Source organism: Lepisosteus oculatus, chromosome 1, assembly GCF_040954835.1.
Source record: "Lepisosteus oculatus isolate fLepOcu1 chromosome 1, fLepOcu1.hap2, whole genome shotgun sequence".
NCBI classification, from domain to species: domain Eukaryota; kingdom Metazoa; phylum Chordata; class Actinopteri; order Semionotiformes; family Lepisosteidae; genus Lepisosteus; species Lepisosteus oculatus.
Window position 1 is genome coordinate 9493583 of NC_090696.1, and position 22622 is coordinate 9516204.

At 35.0% G+C, this 22622-nt stretch overlaps 1 long non-coding RNA gene across 2 annotated transcripts; it reads left to right on the forward strand.

Moving 5' to 3' along the window:
• The first annotated feature begins 544 nt into the window (after positions 1-544).
• On the forward strand, positions 545-11094 carry LOC107076990 (uncharacterized). 2 transcript variants are annotated; one of them, XR_001478110.2, is made up of 4 exons: positions 562-618; positions 736-760; positions 7610-7693; positions 9197-11094. It is a non-coding gene; the product is annotated as an uncharacterized lncRNA (long non-coding RNA). The 2 variants fall into 2 exon arrangements; XR_011190111.1 differs by lacking the exon at positions 736-760 and having other exon boundaries at positions 545-618.
• The last annotated feature ends 11528 nt before the right edge of the window (positions 11095-22622 follow it).

Sequence of the window (22622 nt, forward strand, 5' to 3'; positions counted from 1 at the left end):
TCACACAACACCTCCAGTGTGGGTAGTGTTGGCTGGAGGATGTGTTTTTCACAGGGAGGAAAAATAAAATACACGACAGCAAGTCAGCAATTAAAGCAAACAAAAGTCCAGTTTTCATTGTTTTGCATGCACCTGGCCCCATAAACACTCACTGGGTTTCTTCACCAAGTGTGTAAAAAAATCATTTGTATAATGTCACAAGCACCTTGCTCTTATTTCTAAGACTCCTGACTCACCACAAAACCTAGTACTCATAACACTCTTTAAATAGAGTTTGGGCTGTACCATTATGGATAGGTGTAAAACATAAAAATTACAAAACAACACATATTGTAGCACGGTAGTCCGAACTACAAATACTGTACATGTAACCCTTACAAATACACAAAACAGATGATCATTAGAACTTCTATACCTGGTTACCATTTCTAGTAAACATATTAGGTTTTGATATCCTCCCCTATCAACATTTTAGCTTTGGAATGATCTGCTAGCTAGTCTTTCAGGCATATAAGCAGTCTCCTACACTGTGTGTTTACAACTTTTTGACCTTTCTGAGGACCCCCTCCCCCCAACAAATAGACACTTTTTTTTCCACCCATGCAGTGCTGTTAAGAGGTAAGCTGGTGCTATTCTACACTATGTATTGTTTCTTTAGTGCAGTTTCTATTTTTGAATAAAAATTGTGTTCTCTACTTTCTTTTCCCTTCTTTTCCACAACCTGTGCACCCTCAGGCTGAAAAATGAACAGGGTAAATTGGTAAGAACTGACACACTGACACTGTTTTAGAAAAACAAGCTCCATTGACTATTGCCACTTTGTCTTTGTATGTTTTATTTGTTACGATGATGGACAACTGTCACGTTTATATAATAGTATAGGGCTGGAATTGGTTATTTGCCTATTTGGCTATACCCAACTGTTCTCTGGACTGAACCCTTGCAATGTCAAGACCCTGGTGTATCCTTTTAATTTAGCTCTAATTATAATTTCTAAATCTTTACCTATAACATCAGCAAGACAGATGGTTTATATCTTCATGGTTCATTTCTGTGCCCATATTTACAAATTGGTGTAACATCTGCAGTTCTACAGTCTTTGGGTGCTGCTCCCATTCTATGGCAGAATTAAAATCTCTTATCTAGGGCTTTATGAATAAGATTAATAAAAAACATAAGGGTCATTCATTATCCCTGTATAAATGATAGCAACTAATAAACATATTTATACACCCTGTGGGAACACAATAAAGTGTAGCCCAAAACAAATAAACAAACCCTAAGCAAGCCAAAACAATCTGAAAAGTCTTTGCAAATGCTTTCAAAGAGAGGGTTTTTAATTCTCTTGAAATACACATAAGCTTATACATATAAATTTGTACATAGTACTGTACATTTGTCACAGTGTCATAGTCTTACACACCTTAAGATGCAAACCTCACAGCTATTCCCGAGGGAACAATCAGTAGGGTCACGGAAAACCATGTTTTTAGTTAAATCAGATTCTCTTTGATAGATATCCCAGCCCTGTAGGCCTTTTCTTATATTTGGTATTTATATATTCTAGGATATAAAATAAGATTCATGGAAGAGAATTGATTCAAGATGGACCACAATGACTGATAAAAGAGCAGAACAGGACAGAGAATAATAGAAAGTGCATTTTAGCAAAGACTTGAATGTTAAATTGTTTTAATCTCTTTTTCAGAAGATATGTAATATTCTTCTTGCCTTTAACTGATAATGATTAAGAACAAAACCTGAGATCTACTTTAAAATCATGTTCTCTACTGTGATAGCAATTCTGCCTGATAAATTAAAGGAAGTGCAAGTAACATAAATTTATATTAAATAATAAGGGTTTCTTCAGTGGGGTGGGAAGTAGGATGAACATGCCATAACTTTTTATGTCATAACTTCCTCCTCACTGGCTCTCTTCTGAGAGGCTTTAGTAGGTTTATCTAAGAGAATGAATGATTACTTTTAGATAAGATGACAGAATACTCCCAATAATAATAATTTGACTACATTTCGTGTTTTCAAAAAGGTCACAGTATGAAGGATGCGTTTTTTGAAAGGTACAGTAGCATATAAAATAATGTTTGATTCATCTGAATCTTTTTATCATAATTTTTTTCTTTTCAATATATATTTTTAATATATTGAACACTCTGTGCTTAAGATCTACAATATAGAATCCTCTGCAGTTCTAAAATATGTATTCAGAAAACACAATCTATTTACTGATTTATAGCTCATATGTTTAGAAAAAAGGACTAAAGTCAATTCAAAGTTGTAATACAAGAATAAAGAATGTCGAAAATGTGTTTATCTAAAAAAAATCAATTTGTGATTTGATCATAATCCTGCTAAACATTCTGTCACTAGCTTTTGCATCATAAAATGATGAAACTGATTAAATGCATTTTGTCAAGGCATCCCACATTTATGACATTGCTTTCAGATTTTCATAAGTAAATCATTCTAGCAAAGGATAAGTAATTTGCCTCTGGGTCACTGAAAACTGAAATCTTATGTTTATGTCTTCTAAACTCTAACTATTAGAAACCACATGCAAATTACAGATACAGTTTTGCGGTGAATTAATTCTCTGGAAGATTAGTGCATGTAAAGATCAAGCCGAAAAACAAATTCTCCCCGTATAGTCACAAAAATCAGTTTTACTTGGATTTCTATTTACCTTACTATTAACAAAGTCTTAAAATTGCTTAAACCTTTTTCTTATAAGAAAAAATGTTTTTTTGAGAAATCATTTACACAAAAATATATACCTTTATTCTAGACTGAAATCCAGTCTAGAATAAAGGTTACTCTGTGTCTCATTATTTTAAGGCTCAGATTCAATGTAACTTAACAAGGTTAGCATGCTATAATATTTTTATATTCTCTTTAAAATGACCTTCATAAAGTATAGTTTGGATGATGTACAGTGGTGGTGCTAATGAAATTAAATTTTAAGCAAAGGTTATGCATCATAGGCACAGTCATTATATGCATATGAAATGTAGGCAGGTCCAGGCACATAGACACACCCAGAAAAAGCCAGACAGATAATAGTGTTTTTATTTACAAAAATAAATGGAAAATAAAATAACAAACTAAACAAACTAAACTAAAACTAAACTAAATACTGGTGCAGCTGTTTTCTATCGGTCTATCAAATTAAATTATTTGAAAAACATCACTTTAGAACAAAAATGGAAAAGAATGGCTTTCCTGACCCATATTTTGTTGGTCTTAGCGGGGTTTGTTACTTTGTGTAGATTCAATTTTTCCTTCCATATCCAGGTCTTCCCATAGTTTGATACCCTCCTCCAAACTTAGGCATTTCTGTAATTCAATTCCTTTTCACCAGTCTCAAGTCCTTCCATAGTAGTTACAGAATTGACCTCTCAAGAAATAGTTGATTTAAATAGGCTGGGACAGGGAACATACAGCACCTGTTCTGTTCCAGCAATTGCCAGTAAATGACACAACCTTGAAAGCTGGCATTCTCTTGCGGCCATCTTAGTATGGACAAATGTATCAGTGAACCTGAAGACTCTTCAGGGAAAGTACCGTCCTTCCAGAACAACACCTCTAGAGAGATCACAAAAAATGAAACTTTAATTTAAGCAATATTTACTGTGCATTCTATATGACATTTTCCTGTAAAGACTACGTATAAATACTACATGTAAAACAAGTCAAAATAAAGTTTGAGCTCTCTTTTTCTTGGATATAAAGCAAATAATTTCCATGGAAACAAACTATAATACAATTACAATAATTTGAAACAGTAGTTATAATTTGCTACTATTTTTTTTGAAAAAATGAATGTTCAACTAATTTTATTTCAATTTTTATTTCAGGAAATTTTAGTATTTAGATAAACTTTTTTAAACATTTCAAAACAATATATAGAAATGAAGTGAATTAAATGTACATTAAATTTAACTACTACTACTTTATTTTCCCAAAAAACACAGATTGTCTGTTTTGCATATGTGAACAGAATAAAAACTGTCTTTATGCTGAGCCATGAACTTAAATGTGTTCCTTGGATAAAAAAAAAGTTTCCTAAATTTTGACAATTTTACTAACTAAAATTCTCCAAAATGACAAGTAATTGGCACGTCATCTTTTAGAAACATAACACTTCAATGTATAAGGGAGCACAATAATAGTCATTAATAGAGCTGCAATCTAACATTTTCTCAGAAGTGCAGCCAAAGCTTTAATTGAAGGCCTGATTAAAGATATTACTGATTATGTAAGATTTTGTGGATTTTCCTGAAGCCAGGCTTTTTTCAAGAAAAAACAGACGACAGTAGACGCCTGATTCTGTGGCTGTGAAATAGCTGTAAATGGAAACTTCATCTCATGCAAAGATAAGATGGGAGGGTTTCTGCAGCTGCGAGAGATTATGGAGTGTACCAGCCATCTTCACTGGAAAAAGAAGAAAGGAACTGAAAGAATCTGTACCTTTGGACTTCCTCATCTGGTTTTCATTAAATAAGAAGCCTGCATTTATTACAGAAAGGGCCAGCCAGAAGACAAAGCTGAATAGATTTTAGTGCTTTTTGGTACATACTGTACAGTCTCCATAAAGGTTTTTCAAATAATTCTATTCACAGCTAAATTTATGCTATAGCAAAGTGAGACATATTTTCATGAGCTTTATGGCAATGTGTCACTCACAACTTGATTTAAGATTTTAACGTTACAGATGGGCAAGATATTTTTTTTAACTCTCTTTAAATGGAATTTCTACATGTTGAACAGCTTTATTATATTTACGAAATTAACCCTTAATGTAATATATATATATAAATGACACTTATTTTAGACAAGTCTTTCTGTATTCTTGTTTATGCCTTTCTTTATTTGATTGGGGGCAGGTTCCACATGTGCTTACTTTCAGTAAAGTGAAGTGTAAATGAGAGTGCACAATTGGGAAAATCAGGATAGTGCTCTTCCAATTAAGAAAACAACCACAGAGAAAGGCCATGGGTGCAAACTTTAATTCATGTGTGAGAATGATACAAAGTACATGAAATCCAGTCCTTTGTCAAGCTGGAACACATGTTATATTTTAATATGTTGGAGCTCATTCTATGTTCAAAATGTTTTGAGAGTGTTCATGGAAGTTATCCGGTACATATCTTCATAATCCTTAATCTCTTTTTTTTTTTGTTTAGTCATGGTAATCTTTGTACCTGGTTGGGACAGCTGCATTACTTTCAAGTTTGTTCTGATTTTTCCTTCTTCAATTGATGAGAATTATTGAAATCTAACCACTTTCTGAAGTTATATAACAAGAGAAACTAAACTATTTCTAAACTGGGATAGTCCTAGTATAAAGTTTTTGTTTAATACAGCACTTAGTCTAAAGGTGTAATGGTCTGCCTAGAAGTTTTTAAATATTGACTAAGTTAATGTATGTAACATCTTTCTATGCTGAATCTTCACCACACTCAAGGTACATGGCTATACGAATCGTTGAATACCAGCTACAGTATATAATGTACCTCAGGTATTGGAAGAAAGGAGTATGGAAATACATTGGGAAATATTAGCACAACTGTATTGGAGGTAATGCTGAAGTATACTTTCATTAATAAGTTTCAAAACATAAGTGGTTTATTACTGTACATTGAGGTTCCAACATAGCTGCAATCAGTAAGCTTAACTATGGTCAGCTTGTTCATTTGGCCCATTGTGTCTTTCAAACATTTGCTCATCAATTTAACTCTCCTATGATGTATGCACACTCTACCATACTTCATAAGTGCCCACCATAAAGCATGGTTATGCTCAACAGTGTTATTCATAAAACAAGTTTTTTTTTTGGATAACAGGAAATCACATTGCTCAAATTAAGTCTTACAGACATACAGTAACCAAGATACAATACAAAATGAAGCACAGCACTGTCCGTGTGCCTGCATTCGCACACAATACCTTGAGTGTACACAGCGTTCAGCAGCATTTAAAGAAGCAGTGTTTATTTTTTAAGTAATTTTGACTGTTTTCTATGCCACATAAAGTGAAAAAAAAAACAGCAATGAGCAAGAGAAAGAAAGAAGAGTAACTTACTAGCAGATATATTACTATTAATAATATTGTTTTTGTTTCTTTCATTATGATTGTTCTTACCATACCTGTCACTGTTACTGTTATGAATTTGGTACAGTAACTGATCTAGCTGTTTTACAGTAGTTGCTGCATTTTCTTTTATGACCTTGCTCAATTAATATTAACAGAATTTGTTAAATATCTAAATTTTGTAACTTCGAATTTGACATACATAGCCATAGAAGCTCCACAATATAACTAGCAAGAAAACAGCTTTTACTATATATTTTTTACAATGATCTGAATCCTTTAAATTCAAAACAGCAACAGTATGAAATCAATTAAACCTCAGTAAACTGGTTCAAAATGTCCAATGACATCTTGGTAACAGTATAAAACATCTACCATCTGCTTGCATGAATTGGACTTTGAGTTTGTGTAAGATCTTATTCATTTAAAAAAAATGTAAATGCATTGTAACATTCTAATGATTTACAAAATTAAGCCATAGAGCCCCTGCAACATATCCTAAATTCATTTCTTACAAACCTTTAACTATTGCCTTGCATAATAAAGTATATTTTTCAGAATATTTTCAGATGGACACAAAAACACAAAACTGGAGCTCCCGAGTAGCCAGTAGTGCCAAAAACAGGTTGAGGTCTGCAGTTCCAGCATGGGTTATGTCACTAGCTGACTATCAGTGCAATTTCTTAAGCAACAGTGTGCAATTGCCTAGGTTGTGCCAAACGGAAAAGTCTGAGATTATTTGGGAAGGGCTTTTTTACCTCCTAGCAACAGAAGTCCCTGCAGGTTCCTGGGCACTGGCAGGCTATTTTTAAAGCACACACCAATCTTCTAATTGCTGCACCTATGCTATGAGGCTGCATTGCTGTGACTTCTTAAGAGATAAGGCTAGAAGGTGAGCAGATTGGAGGAGTCCTCCTTGTGTAGACTTCCTCAATTTCCCCCGTGTTTGGCAGTGGGGTTTATAGCTGTGAGCCGAGATGAAAACACAAGCAGTAATTTTGAATCATGTGGATTTATAAAAAAATACAAGATAGAAATTACAATACAGTAACAAATGTTGATTACAAGTCAAACATCTTGAAAAATAAACAGCCATCGTTTGATACAATTGATTTTCCTTCAACATACATTGTTTTCATAAGATGTTCTCCATTTTGCTGCATCCATAAGACAAAACAATCAGACTTCATGCTATGAGCTTTATTTAGCCGTCTGCTCCCACTCATCTAAGATGAAAAACATCACTGCACTACCACATACCACATTGCTCCCACTAGGTTTTTATACACAGTTCAAGGGTGGATGGGCCATTTTAGTTTTTATATCAAGTTTAAAGTTATCAGCACAACTGGGCTACACGTATTGCTAGTAGCACATTTAGATATGAACAGCGTATCAATACATTAATAGGTTAAAAGCTTGTGTTCTCTCTGTTAAAACAGTCAAAACCTGGTGATCACTTCTGCAATTAATTTTGTGTTTTTGTTTCCACTTGCAACAGAATTGTGCAAACTAGACAATGAAACTAGATGTCCAGATGTGCCCATGTGGTACTGAGGAAGAAATGTCCAGATGTGCCCATGAGGTACTGAGGAAGAAGAATATGCATGCTGAATTTGGATGTGTGGGTCTATATCAGTGGGTGTTCTTAAACTGCTTAACATTTTGTCCTGACCATTGTCACATTTTTCAGTGATGCCATAGCCCACACAGAGTTAGATCAAATTTGGATGAGACAAAAAATGTTTTCATTGATAGCCATGTAATGGATGTAAATGGGACGTAATTCCCTCCTGGTGGGTGTAGTTTAATAACGTACACATGTAACACAGCAAGCTGTGAAAGCAGTGCCACCGCTCCGCCTGAGCTGTCAACTCAGAAGGTAGTACAAGTAGTTTAGGGGCGAAAGGCAATGGAAGTTAGCTAAAGGCATCTACTCAACAAAGTCAGCATATAAAAGTGTACTTATAGTAACAAAGTCCACCACTGTGTCATCACAGAAGCAATGCCAGGAAATGCACAGTACTCTTTAAGCAATACTGAGAGTGGCTTATGATCTGAAAAGATTATAAAATGATAGCCATAGAGCTAATGGTAAGATGTTTTGTACACCAAATACAACTAAAAAGGTTCTTTCTCTAGTTGTCAAGGATATGTTGCCTATTGCCCTGTCAAAGTTTGCTCACTTGATGCAAAAGCAAAGCTCCAATGCTAAAAGAGGATGTATTGCATATGAGCATATAGTAAGTTATTTGACACATCATTTACATTTGTAGACAATGTGGGGAAGCAAATAACAACTAAAAGTGTTAGGAAATATAGTTAAAACCAGATAATTTCAATCAAAGGATGTTGTGTTAAAATTGTATAATGTACTTCAAGACAAAACTGTGTACAATTTTGGTCACCACATTACAGAAAAAATATTGCTGCTCTAGAATCAGTACAGAGAAAGCAACTGGATGCATTCCAGATCTCTAAGGAATGTCCTTTACTGACTTGCAGAAGGACCTTAACCAGTTTAGGCCTAATCTTCTCTGTTTATGAGGGAAACTGATACAACTTTATAAAATCCTCAAAAGCATTGAATATGTCAACACAATTGACTTCTTCAGAATGAGCAGTGAATCACAAACCAGAGGACACAGAATGGAAGTTACATTTAAAAATGGCCAAAAGGGTTATATGATTAGGGAAAATACTATCCAGCTGTGTTGTTGAAGCCGATATCCTGGCTTCTTTTAAGATGCAGCTGGATGAAGTCCTTGGGTCAATTAACTACTAGCTACCAAATGGGGTACAAGGATCAAATGGCCTCCTTTAATTTGTAACTATTCTAAAGTTCACTTTAAGCATGAGGAAAAAGGCAACTTCTTAGCTGCTTCTAAATGCACTAATGTGATAGATAATCATGCCCCAGAATTACTTGAGCTCCATTATATAGTGGAAGCTAGAGCATCTTCAACAGGAGGAACCCCCTCAAAGTCCACTTGATATCCCAAAAATGTTAGTGTCCTAAATAGTTATTTACTCTTTAAACACATACCAGTTTTTGCAAACCTCTTCAGCCATTTCTCCATGTTGCCAGGTGCCCCTGTTCTGTCAACTATGTGATGAAGACTTCATCTAAGTAGACCACCCAATCTGGAAAGCCCTGACAGAGAGTCTTCATGGTTTATTGGTAAATGAAACATGCTGATGATATGCCAAAAGATATTATGATGTACAGTACCGACAGACCCTTGTGAGTGTTGAATGGAACTCTGTAGTGCTTTGATGAGTTATCCATTTTCAACTGCTGATGAGTCAGTCCCAATCAATAACATGACTCGCCACCTACTAATTTGCTGAAGAGGTTATAGCTCACGGGAGTAAGGTACTTGTCCAGTATTTGCCCAGCTTTGCCATTTTCATTATTGTTAGTTTGTAGTTGCTGCACAGCCAACCAGTCTGGCTACAACTGGAAGGACAGATAGAGCAAACTCTGAAAAATGTCGAGGATTGTATTTCCAGGTTTTATGATCTATATACTTCAGCCTCTTCTTTGTCTTTCACCATGTAGGACGCTGGTCTAGCCCTGAAGAAATGTAGCCTTTCTTAGAGATCTAAGTAAATTTGAGCTTGCGTGCCCAGCTCATTTTCAAAAACTGTCACTAATGGACACAGGAAATCTTTCATCCCCACTGCAATATCTCTTTCAAACAATGTACTTAATGTAACAGTGTTTCACTGACTTCTTTGTTGTTAAACTCTTGTCCATCATTGTGTTATGTAGGGAGTGTGTTGCAAAACAAATTTCCCCAATGTAACAGTAAAGCTTGAATTGAATTGAATTTCTCCAAGATTTGCACTCCATGAAGCACTCATGTGCAGCCCTTTTTTTTTCAGCAGCTAATCCTGGTTCAAAAGTTTTAGCCCTTCTTCCTCTATGACCAAAACTGGTAATATTGCTGTTTGTGCCATAAAACACAAAGGACAACTGATTGTTTCAAAGGACCCTTTGATCAACTGAACTAGCCTGAATATGAATTTAATTGGGTGTTGCTGGTTTAGTATTCATGGCTAGGTCTGAGGTTATAAAATGCATGCTCACTTACAACTGTTTAGAAGCACCAGTTTCAATGACTGTCTTCAGGACTTCGCCATTCTTTGGATATAGTAACTAGCTGTGTCAGCATGCATATGCTACAAAGGAACAAGTAAAGTTTCATTCCATGTTGAAAGGGAAGGAAAACAGACATAACATAACGTTTTGGCTATGAAGCCTTCTTCAGGTGTGACTGAAATATTGTTTTTAATTTATTTGTTTATCAAAAGATTATTGTCTAAAAAACAAAATGTTTATATTTGATATGTGACTTTTATGTGTATTTTTGAAAATCAGCCCAATGGATTTTCAAAATTCTCTTGTGTTATATGTATTCATTCAGAAAAAACACAAACATACTAACTGGCTTGTCAACTATTGATAGACAAATCAGACTTGGCAGTGAAATCTCATGTTTCTAATAAGTTGAAGGAGATGCACCACAGCAATCCTTTTCCATTGCTCTTGGAGACGATGATATTGTCTCAGTTAGAATATAAGCAGTTTAATTTACAGTAATTATCATTTTTCCAAGTCGTAGTTATGCTGCTCCATATTGATCAGCAGTAACTATCAGGAAGAGGCTTAGAAATGTCTCTATACACATGTTAAACTGTCATCAACTTTTCCTCATCTAAGAACATTCCGTATAACTACTAGATCATGATGCATTATTGATGTTTACTTTACTAGCCTCCAGGTAGATATGCTTTCCAGTGGCTATTGGTAGCATTGGCTTTTTTAGCACTCTGAAGTTGTGGTACGCAGTTAGTTTATGATTTGAGGTAAGATGTAAATCCTTGTGACCTGCTTTAGTTTTGTCACATCACAGTTGTGTTGTATTGTGTAATCTGCCACACTTGTAAATGTTATTTAAGATTTTCTTTTTGTAAATTGATTAGTAAAAATAAAGAGATGATGATGAAATTGCTGAATTGTTGTTTTAATATTGACTGATAAAGTGCAAATTGTTAAGCACCAGTACAATCTCTTATGCGAATGATATTAATGCAGTATTTTATTTTATGTTTACTAGTGGCAAGACTTAAAATAAAATGATCTACACTATAACTGGAGACTTTGTGCTCAATACAGCCAGATTTCTGTCTTACAATAATGCTGAAGTTGAACTACAGTAGCCATGCCCATCCATCTGCTGTCTCTTGGGTTTTCCCATGTGTCCACACAAGATTTAAATTTAAAGCTTTTCAATTTCTTCCAACTCCCTACCGCCCAGAAACAGATAAATAATTCTGTTGAATTCATAATTCCCCAATTACCTTTATTGCTTTCATGGATCCAATGAAGAATGAATGTTGACATTTTAGTAGTTGGATATGAGAGCGACGTATCGAGGCAATATATTTAAGAAAACTGCAGTCATCACTAGTTTCACACACCTTCATGTGGAAGCCTTGGCCGTTAGATCATTTCTTGGAATAGCTCAACAAACCCAGACACATATGCTTGCAGCCAATCCTGGGAGTTATAAATTTCCATGGACAAATCCCTTTTCACGCGATATTTATGTCAGCAAACATGGGATTTTAATGTAGATAATTCAACTAATGTTGTTTTCACAGGGATAATAACACCTGGTGGGAACCACTTAGTTTTAGTATTTCCTTCACCATAGTAGGGTGCATGTTGTCTCAAAATTTTTATATAAGCATTGACACTGAAGCAAGCTGACCTGATGGATAAGATGTTTATTGATGATTATGTTGTAATGTATTATGTTTCCACAATAGACTGGGATCTATATTTCTGCAGTAAATATTACACAAAAGTTTGAATATGCTTAGAGAAATAAGAAATATTCTTTTCATATAAATAATTTCCAAAATTAACATAGACTGTTAATAAAGTGTTAAATAAGCATTAAACTTATATGGTCTTATTTTTAAAATTGTTGATATTTGCTAAAAGAGATTGTAGTTGATCAAATTAAATTTCATTTTTTTAAAATCCCCAGATGCCCTACACATTTATTCTTTGTAGGCTAGTGTTCCTTAAAGTGTTTTATAAAAAACAAAACATGTTATATTTCTTAATGGTGCAATACATTAAGAAGAGACAAGTTATCCGTTTATTCAATGTTGTAAAGAGAAGAGAGAAAACACAACATTTTGACTGTGAAGCCCTCTTCAGGTGAGACTTCACAGCCGAAACGTTGTGTTTTCTATCTTCTCTTTTCAGCACGAAATAAACCTATTACTTGTTCTTTTGCCAACTACGCATGCTGACGCAGCTACCCACCTGAAATACATAAAGAATAGTGACTGCTGCTTATCCAAAATATGCTTATATTTTAGGTATTGTAAAAAATCATATTTTACAATTATCAATTCATACTGTAAAAAAACATTGTAAAGCAACATTTCCAAAGTGCATTCATACAGTGTGCTGAGATAGTTTATTGGATATACAATATATTTTCATTGATCTGACTCTTTGAAATTTTAAACTGTAGTTATTGTCTATCCTCAGGTATCAATAGTAGATATATACATTTTTCAAATGATAAAAAATAGATGGGGTACTATAGCAAACACCAAAAGTGAAGGAAATTGAACAAACTTTATTAATAAAATCCAACATCAGATAACAAGAATGTAAATAATACATCTTAAAATTTATCAAAGACTTCAGAGGAAATGTGTTGAGGACATCTCTAATAATTTCTTTCTCCAGAATATGTTCCAGAATAGTGCTGATAATCGTGCTGACACCAGGTTATTCTTAGTTGGAATGCCCAGTTTCTAGTGCATGAGTCTATTTTTGTTTGTAATTTAGTATTGTACAAAAGAGATATCCCTCCTTGTTACTGTAAATCATCTTGCTCTTCTTTGTCTGCTAAAGTGGTTTGTCTTTATCTCCATACAACTCCCTAGAGCACACTGAGACAGAATAGCATGAAATTATTGGAATGTGTATAAATTCTGATGAAAATGAAATCTTACACAAGTTGAAAACAGCATGTTTTCACTACTTCCATCAAAAAACAATCGTACCATTGGTCCTGGAGAAAAATGTGGTGACTGCTGCCTACTGTAGCCAGGAGAGAGCATTAAGGAAAGTCTTGGGATTCCCTCAGTTTGTACCACACTTTTATCAACCTACCAAAGCACATCCTGAAGCAGTTTCATTCTGAAAAATTGGGTTCTGCTCCACCCTTCATTAGTGTTAAAACCTGGGCTGTCCCTACCACAATTAAACCCATACTTTGAAAACTAGGAGCTTTGCCAGCTGTGATTTGGAAATTAGGATTTGTGGAACACCCTATGTATCAGCATGATATTTGGAGTGCTTCAATTATTTTGCTGTTTTTCTTTTTGAACTAAAACATTTTCCAAGATTTGTGAATCAGATATGTTTCCATTCCCTATATGTATAAAGGCTTTAAGACTTACAGTTTGATTCACAAAGTGATGGTGAAAATCAGTTCAATAAGGAGGCGAAGGGTTAGACTAGACATTTAATTATTTTCTTTCTGAATCTCCATTCTTAAGAAAACTGGGCACACGTGGAAGCCCATTTCTGTCATCACTATGATCATTTTTTTCCACAGAAAAGAGGGGAAAGACTTCAGAAAAATAATAAAGAATGTCTGTATGGTACAGTAGGAACAAGATGAGCAGCACATTATATCTGATTAAAAATCTATTAAAACTACAATGTGCCTTTTCATGAGTTGTAGTTTTCAAATGGGATAGGAACTATTTCCACATAATTTTGAAATTGATGTATCAGAATCCTGAAATTACTGTAAATATACACATGACTTTTTTTAGATCTAAGTAATTTGTGACTCATTTTCCCATACTTGAGAATATATTTTATAATACAAGTGTATATACAATATATTTCATTTATGTCATTATGTTTTCTTATCTTTATTTTTAAAATATTTCTAGAGTCACCATAATGAACATGTTCCCCTTCGTGCTGGAATTATAGCCTTGACACTCTCTGTGGGACTGTGAACACATAAACCTGCTTTGATTGACTGGAAAAATCAGAAAGGATTTTAAGTTCACACTATATCTTTAAATATAATGCTTTTCTTTGTCTGGAAACCTCCAATTTCTAAGGTCACAATGTTCTATTTGTTATTTGCTTACCTTTTTCATGTTACAGACTTGGCCTTCTACTTGCTCACTAACAAAACTTAAACAAAGCAGACATATTATCTTTTCATTCTTGAATTCTCTTGTGTTCACACATGGAAAGTGTTTTTAACAGAGTAGAAAGAATTCAGGACATTTAATATCTGTTTATAATTATGAACAGCATAAGCGGTCTTCATCTTGTCAATAGAAAACTCAACCTTTGTGGAGGATTAGGAAAATATTCCAATTTATCTCAAAAACATTTATTGTTCATATGAAAATAATTCTTCACTACCAGATGTCTGAACCATTCGTGAATCATTCCTTACCAGTGGAGTTTCCTACATAGGACCTTTGTAGAATACATACACATAGCTGTTTGTTTAAATAACCAAAAACAGTAATAGCAGCAAGCTGTACATGAACAGTTAAGTGATGTTCAGCTATGATTATATTCAAAAGCTAGATGCTGTCTCTATGGTCCTTTGAAAGTTAAAGGGGAAATCAGCACAAAATTTCAAGTTGTTTCATTACACTGGCATTTACTGACCCCTGAATTTCACAGGCTCTAAGTATCCCACTTGCAAGAGGCAAAAGGATGGGTGGTGAGACAAAAAGAAATGCTTTTCCCACACAACTTCTGTTGTCAGCAGCCATGGGCAAAACAGATGCTATGGTCACACGCAGCCTGTTTTCATTTTTCCAGCAAGCCTATTTTTTTCACAATTCTCAAGTGGTATACGCATTACGTACTGTCCAGTACAGAAACTTTTATTGAACCATTTTATTGAACTAAACCATAATGAGAAAGACACAAATTTGCTTTGTATCCATGGCCACTGGATAATAATATATGGTGGTCTCAAAAAGGAATATTAGTTTATATTAATATTTTTCAGGGAGAGGAATCTATGGACATCCAGTAAGCTACAGTAAGCTATATCCAAATACGTCAGATGGGTAGCTGTGTCAGCATGCGTAGGCTGCAAAGGAACAAGTAATAGGTTTATTCCATGCTGAAAAAAAGAAGAAAGAAAACACAATGTTTTGGCCTAACAGCCTGTAACATGTGCCACAACTGGGCTGAGATTCTCCTTGATTAGGATTATTAATCTCATCCACACAAAATGAGAGCATGCTGCCTCTTACCAAAAAGATTTAAGTTTACCATAACAGTTTTAATTTTGTATTTTGTCTGTCATCTTTCAAATGAAGCCTATAAGCCTTTAACAACCCATGCTATAATTATAGTTATAACTATAGTTAAAACACAATAACTATAACCTATAACAGCTGTATTCATAGATTAGTTAGGTTTCATTGGTGACCGAGGAGATATTGCAAATGTCACCTTTGAATTTACACTTGGGTTCTGGCCATGTTTTGCAGCTGGGCAACAAGTAAGGATTCTGCTGTCAGGAGGGTGGTGTTGTCATGTAAAAGTTACATGAATAAAACAAATCTTATCTTAAGTTTAAGGACACATGTTTATCTAAGGCAACAGGGTGTTATAAACAGACCTTGCAAAAATTATTTTACAATGATGTCTTATTGTGTTGAATTACAAAATATATTTGCACATTGAGGTATACCTAAATTAGATCAAGTACACCGAATTACTTTAACAAGCAACACAGTTAGTTGAAAGCCTCTGCCTGCTGCAATAGAAGTGGACATGATGTCTGAATAAATACACCTGTCCCTGTCCGGTCAGGCAGGTAGTGACTTTCAAACAAAGATTTGACTCTGTATATACTTTTGAGCAAAGCTAAGTCAATCATTAGAAGTTTAACATTGTGTTGTACCATCCGAACACTGCCTGGATCAGGGTGTCCCTTCAAACAGAACATCTAGGCATGGAGAAAACTGGCCAATGGCAACTTCAAAAAAGCTATGCAGAGCAATTGCTGAAATGGGAGAAATGTATATGAGTTAACAATATTCCTGTCACACCACTAAGCTGTCCTGTTTGGAAGAGTGGCAAATCCATCTTAAATTCTTCATGGAGTTTGCAAGAAAGCATATGCATGACACAAACATGACAAAGTTTTGCGGTCAGATGAGACAAATTTGGAAATTATTGGTCTAAATGTATAGCTTGGTGTCAGGCGCAAACCCAACACAGCACATCTTTCAGTCAACACCATCCTTGCTGTCGAGTATAGTGATTGTATCATTATGTTATGAGGATGCTTCTCATCAGTAGGGACTGGGAAGCTTGTCAAGACAGAGGCGAAAACATATGGATCAAAGCATAGGGAAAGACTGGGACTGTAATTCACCATTCAGTATGACAATGATCCAAACATAAGGCCAAAGCCACATTGTAGTGGCTTAACAAGAAGAAAGAGAATTTCTTTGAGTAATGCAATCAAAGACTTCAAAATTGCTGCACATCAACGGTCTCCATACATCTTGACAAACAGATGCATCCATCTAGAATGGGTGTCAAAACTCAAGTTAGAGGAAAGCACACTATGGTATACTATTAGTCCTTCGGTGCTTAAAACACATCGATGGGTGTTATGTTACTGAACTTCTAGCTTCATTTATTCTATTTTTTCTTAGTCTAATAATAATATTATTTGAAAGTATGTAACCTAGCTACTGTTAAGTAAAAATGTAATGTTAAAATGCAACATATACAGTATTATTTTTTTCTGAAAAGGAATTTTAATGCCATGCAGCCTGGATTGGACCACATTTTTTTTTTTACTGAGCCTGTTTTAACAGGAATTCTCAGACAACAATTTCAAGAAGAGACTATACATAATCAAATCAACTGAAATTGTTAATATTCCAATTCCAATATATTTAATGGCACAGAAGGCAGTGCTCAAAGCATTGCAATATAATTGTAATAATCACTGTACCATTTTAAATAGACCCTTTAAACATAAAAAAATAATAATATTAAAAATTAACATGTAAAAAATAATAATTACCACTCACAAAATCCAGAAGCATTGTAACTGCTTGTTACAATGACAGCATGATTGAAAGGCCAATTAATACGTCTATGTGATCCTGATCCTGATCCTGATTTGTGTTTGCCACACCCATTTGAGGCCAGAGAGAAGGAATCTGTAATCCTTCACACCTGAGACTCTTTAGAGCAGACCATTTCCCCAAGGCATCTTGGGATGTGTAGTTACACTGTGCAGAGGAAACTATTTTTTTAAAGAGAAAGGGTCATAAAGGACCCTTTTAAAAGAGACCTCAAAGCTCTAGGCTCAAAGTATACTCCCCCTACAGTATGTAGTCACAAACCTTAGATATATTTTTTTTAATTGTGAAAACAAATGTCTTTGTCACTAGCTGCTTTCAAAACCAAAAGATTGTGTACCACACTTACTGGATGTCCAGCTCATGGAAGAGTTTCACCCCTTTTATTCCCAGCACTCATTTATATGAATGTAATGACAAAAGGCTAAAATAACACCTAAAATGTTTTTCTATATAACTGTAATTCAAACTAATGGAATATCATTGAAAGGTGAAATGTGTTTGCAAATCATTATATGAGACAATGGCTTAAGAGTTTTATTTTTAGTTTTAAAGTTTAATTTTTTTTCTTAGATTTACATATCTAATCCTTTGCCTTTTAAAAGTGGGCTTTGGGACCAGATACAAATGTGACTAAGGTGAGATTGTCTCTAAGTCTGTGCTCAGTGGCTTTACTTTCTATATCTCAGGTATACAATATTGAATAGGAGAAGAGGTAAACTTTGCTGGATGTTTAAACCAAAAACATTACAGAACAGATGGAAACATTTTGGATCAATTGGCTACTAAAATCAAAATGAACTAGAAGGGTTTAATGACAAACATTCTTATGACATATTTCTCCCAAACACATCAGGGCAATTTATTTTTTATCTGTGCTTAAAAATAGAATTATGATGTTTGCTTCATCTTCTTTTGTAAATGCTTTTGGCTTAAATCACTTTGTAAGAGTGCCCATTATTAAACACATTTATTTATGTCCATTGTACTTTATAGTAATTTGTTAATTGACTGATCTTAATTGCACCTTCCAAATCACACATGAAGTTAAGTGAGGACTATGGTCTGCATTGTGGATGAAAGCTAGGCTTCCCATTTAGTGGTTTGGTAATCAAGATCATTCAGCATTGCGCTTTGGGTCCAGGTGCTTTGTTATTTTCAGTCATGTTATATTCATTAAAATCTCCAAAATAAGTTTGAACCAGGTGGCATGGTGGCACAGTGGTTAGCATTGCTTCCTTGCTTCCTTCCAAGTTCAGTTCTGGACGTGGGGTGCTATCTGTATGGACTTTGTATGTTCTCGTGTTCACATAGATTTCCTCTGGGTACCAGACAAAATGTCCTCGTCAAAATGTTGCATAGAGATCAATTTTAATGTCTTGTATTGTGGGGTGGTCTACATATTCTTAAGCAAGTTGGGGTCCATGTGTTATCATGGTGTTTTGATGGATGGCTGGTCACGTAGACACTGTGGACAGTGTTGGTTTTAAAGTTCCAATGATTATTTATTGCACTTGGTCAATATGATGAGGTTGGCCGATACAGTATGTACTGAGAGTAATACGTAAATGTATAGCACAGTGTGTAAGAGATAAATGTTATTTAAAATAATTGTTTCTGTATCCCCTATTCGACATGTGAATAACTTTAACATTTTCAGAGGTGTTCTTACTAGTTAAGAACACCTCCTAGTAAGTGCCTAGTAAGATTGCCCATATGCTCCCGATCTTGTAATTTATGCCTTGTGTTTCCTATAAATTTCAGCTGTTGCATATATTCACATATTCTTCAAACTCAAGATTTTGAGCATCACCCCTAAAGGTCTTTCATGTGTTCTCCTTTAAACAATGTGGTTTTGTTTTCAGAGTGTTCGAAACAGAGAGAGAGAACAGTGGTGTTATGAAATGTGTGACACATTACACATTTGACATTTCAGGCAATGCAGCCAACACTGTAGAAACACTCCTGCTTTTTTTGGGAATTGCCCTGTTGTAAGGTTAGGAGTTAAAGGTGAAGAAGTATGAACTTGAGGAGACTTGGCTTGATATAAATATTAATAATCCCGTAATTTCACAGGACAATCAAGGTAGTATGCAGGCTTGTTGTTAAACCAGGGGGTACATTTCCAGAAGTCATGACATTAAATTATGTTGCCTGCAGCTCCTAAAGTCCCACCAGTGTAAATTGTATAATGTAACATTCATTTACTTACTTACAGTAAATGTGGTACGTTGTAGTCAATGTTTTCAAATGGAAATGGAAATATTTCATACCTTAAACCACATATTTGTAACTAAATCATCATATTTAATAAATATTCTCCTTATACACCTATTAATACACCTTCATCATTACTATAGTTCACAAGGGATACCATTGCATCCTAAATGAAGTGCTCAATTTCAGAACATAAGACCGGTTAAAAGTAAAAGGAGGACATTCACCTCATCTATTCCATTTGGTTCTTACTGCAGTAGTACTGTAAGTTGATCAAAGGATCTCATCCTTCATCTATTTGTAGAGCACACACGATGTACAATTCCGGTGAGCTGTGAGCGGAGGAGATCTCAGTTCAAAATCAAAACCATAGAAGATATCAGGATACTTAAGAAAAAAGTGCTGGAAGTATTAATTATTGCCCCAAATTACAAAAAATAAGTACAAAATATAGAAATAAAACCTAACCCTTACAATTTGGATTCACATTTTTAATTATGTGTTCTGTACAATTGTTTTATCTTTTAAGTTCAAAGATTTTATAAATTACTGTTTGGTTTTCTTTAACATTTTGTGCTAAAGAACCTAAAGAAATATCAAAAGTGAAGAGGGTAATGTATTGTTCTTTACTTTAAAAAAATACAAAAAATCATAATCCCCATTGTGACAGGATGGCATGTTCAGACAAGATAGCAGCTCCCTAGAAAAGTGTGGGGGAAGATCTGCCATCCTTATTCACCTTACTAGTTAGAATAAGACAATTGTTCAGTTAAGTATTTAACGTTTCAGGAAGCAGAGACTTCCAGTGGTTAGTCATTTTCTGATGTTCAGGAGGAGAATAGACCCTCTACTAATGCCCTGCCTCGGAGAATAGTGACTGAATTTGGACTGTGCAACCTAGGAGTTTTTTTGGGGGGAACTTTTGAGTTTTAAGAGAAACTTTGGTGTTAAAGAGGTTTTTATAGAAAGGTCTTTATCAATGAGCAATTGCAGTTAGAAGAAGGTAGATTTTTGTGTTTTGCGTTTTTTTGTGACTTGGTTGCTTTTCCTTGCATTCTAAAAAACAAACACTTATTGACTGCATTTGTGTCTGTTTTTCTTAAACTCTATTTAAACATCCTGTTACTGCACTGTGTCCGCATTTAAAAAAAATGTTATTTCATTACTACCATTTTAGAATGCTACTATATTTGGGTAAGCTAAGAATTACTGTAACTAATACCTGTCAAGGATGTCAGAAGGGACCAACCGTGGAATGGCAGGAGAGTGGAAAAAGACCCATATGCCTAGCGGCCGGTTAGCCGGGGCTCAGCAGTCCAGGAGTCATATAGAAACCAATGCCCTCAGGCAGTAAATGTGGGGCGACCTGGTGCTAGGTGGGTCTCATGACATCCGAACGTCAATGCTGAGCGAAGGTGAATGAGTGACCCGGAAATATATAGCCCCAGAGAGAGAGACATCGGAAGGACAGCAAAGCACAGGAAACCAGGGACAGGATAGAGTAGGAGCACCCGGTGGGCACAGAGGACGTGACAATACCTGTAACAATATTAACACTTGCTACTGAAGCAAACCCTTGTGCTAGGTAATTGTGTAAAAAACTACTGTATAATATCCTATTCCTTTAAATTGTCTGCCTTAACTGAAGAACATATTACCATAATTATCATTATTTTCGTAATGCCCATTGTTTATTTTTTTTTACCACATATGCAAAGGCAAAGGTAGGCTACAATAACCTTGCAGCAAGTTTAAGGAAGTATTCTGACCTGTCTTCCAGAGACCTGTCAAAATTACTAACAACTAATTACTAATTAACCTTTTTGTGTTCTCCTGTTCCTTCCTGAACATCTGCAGTCCAAGACCCACTCTGCATCTTCATCCTGTTTTTCAATGTTGTCATCTAGCACCCCAGGAGAGTTGGGAGTCCATGTGGGGTTTGACATTTGGTAAAAGAGGTAGTAAATGTGACACTGATGTTTCAACAATGGGAGATCCTTCTTTAGAAGTGTTCTGGGCTAGAGCAACAGATGTGACTCTGCAGGGTGTGGGGAAATCAAAAGCCTCTAACAGCCCCCATTTTTCATCTGAAACGCCTTCTAAATCCTCCATGTACATTTTCTTCTCAAAGCATCAAGTGATCAGTTTGCACAGTGCTTTGTACTCCATTCTAGATGAGGTACAGTAGGTTACTGGACCAAGCTGCTTTAGTACAATTGCAAAAATCCATTTCATTTTCCCTACATCACAAACTTGTTTGTTGACAGAGTTTATGTTCTAAAAATTATTCTGCAAGGGAACAATGTATAACAGTGTGTAGAGTACACCTGTACATTAACAAGAAATTAACAAAGTGGGTTATTTTGATGACTTAACAAATCCTTGTTTTTGTTGTTTTGTAACAAATGCTTAAGAGTTTGTAAGGATCTGTCACCATTCCCATTTGATGCAGAATGAAATGCAAACATTTGTTTTATTCCTTTCATTTTCAGAAAAAAATACAACAACAAACACTGTCTGGTATCACTTCCTCAGGTAAGCCATAAGAAGAAAACAGTCTTCTTCAAGCTTCAACAATTTTAAGTGCTATTGTGTTATGTAATGTGGTACCATTTACCACAAATAAATGTTCCTTATCCTTTTCAACAAAGTCAAGATTTATCCTCTAACGTAGAAATGAAAGTGTGTGGTACTGTTCAAACCTGCTAAGCACACATACTGTAACTCTGGACTAATGCTTTCATTTGACATATGCCCAGATGTGCTTTATTGAGCTCATTTACCAGTTGGTCCTTGAGCATCATCAAACAAATATTTGAACCACTCATTTAATGTACAGTCAAATACAATACAAATAGGTACAAATAGGTCTTAATTTGGTGTCAGAGTAAAGGTATTTGCATCCACAGCTGATGTTAGGTATTCAATATTTTGTAGGAAAGTAGAATCAGAGCACAACACTGCATTCTGTGGTTTGATTTTTTTCCCTAGAATTGAGCAGAGAGGAATGTGACTAATTTTATATCAATTGAGATATAGTAAACTGTACTTAACCCCTTTTACCCCATAAACAATAGCTGTTTCTCACTTGT